Source organism: Mustela putorius, unplaced genomic scaffold (genome assembly GCF_011764305.1).
Source record: "Mustela putorius furo isolate JIRA1106 unplaced genomic scaffold, ASM1176430v1.1 tig00003987_pilon_pilon_pilon, whole genome shotgun sequence".
In the NCBI taxonomy this organism is placed as follows: domain Eukaryota; kingdom Metazoa; phylum Chordata; class Mammalia; order Carnivora; family Mustelidae; genus Mustela; species Mustela putorius.
In genome coordinates, this window is record NW_025422126.1 from 11846690 (window position 1) to 11847947 (window position 1258).

The 1258-nt window shown below is 42.9% G+C and overlaps 1 pseudogene; it reads left to right on the plus strand.

Annotated features, from left to right (window-relative positions):
- The first annotated feature begins 362 nt into the window (after positions 1-362).
- Positions 363-909, plus strand: LOC101681951 (annotated as a pseudogene).
- Positions 910-1258: the final 349 nt, after the last annotated feature.

The window sequence follows — 1258 nt, forward strand, 5'->3', positions numbered from 1 at the left end:
CTGCCTGCCTCTCTGCCTACTTGTGATCTCTCTCGGTAATAATAAATAAATAAGTAAACAAACAAACAAACTGATTCTAATTGTCTATTGTGTGCCAGGCTTTGTGATCTGTGCTGAGGATCCAGAACATAGTTCTTGGCCTGTAGAAGTTCTTGATTTTTGGAGAAGATGCACACAAAATACATTCATTCATTCAATATACTGTATTGGAAATATTCACTACATCGAATTGTCATAAGTCTAGACACATGAGTAACTCTGCCGAGAAGAAATAAAAGCCTTGCCAGTGGACATGAGGGCCTGCAGCCCTATAGTTGCAGTCATGCTCCCCAAGCTCTTGTGTCCCTGCCAGCACCTCCCAGATGGCTTCCCAGAATTTAGACCCAGCCTCCACCAGCGTTGTCACCACCCGCAAAGGAGCCAAGGCAGCTGGAGCACTGCCCGCTCCATGGGCAAGAGGTTACAGCAGGAGCTGATGATGCCTGGTAACAAAGGAATTTCTGTCTTCCCTAAATCAGACAATCTTTTCAAATGCAGGGACCATCCATAGAACAGCAGGCACAATATAGGAAGATCTGAGGTATAAACTCTCCCTGGAGTTCCCCAGTGGCTACCCTTAAAACAAATCCGTGGTACAATTCCTCACATCTGCTATGATCCCAACATCCACACCCAGGGTGACATCTGCCTGGACATCCCGGAGGATACGTGGTCCACCCTGTGTATGTCAGCACCATCCTACTATCCATCCGGAGCCTGCTAGAAGAACCCAACATTCACAGCCCTTTGAACACACATGCTACTGAGCTCTGGAAACAAAAACCAAAACAAAAACAAAAAGAACCCATAACCTTTAAAAAGTATCTGCAAGAAACAAACTCAAAACAGGTCTCCAGCCAAGAACCCTGACTCCTCCCTTGTATTGTCTTTTTAGCTTTCCCTTACATGATCTGTCCTTTCCTTTATTTCTATATGACTGTTATTTTAAGTTGTGTTGTCAATTTTCTTTGTGATTTTGTTTTTTAAATCAAGTTTCCAGTTGAGCCCTTGTGATAAATAATATTAAATAAATACATTCTGGGATTAAAAAAAAAAAAAAAGTCTTACAGAAAAATAATTCATCTGAGCCTTGAAGCATGAGGCGGTGTGACAAAACAACGGCTGATCACTTCTCAAACGGAGACAAGGACCTATGTTACTGTTTCATCACTAGCTGGGCAAATAGGCAGATGACCAAAGAAACGTGAACTGAGGCCCC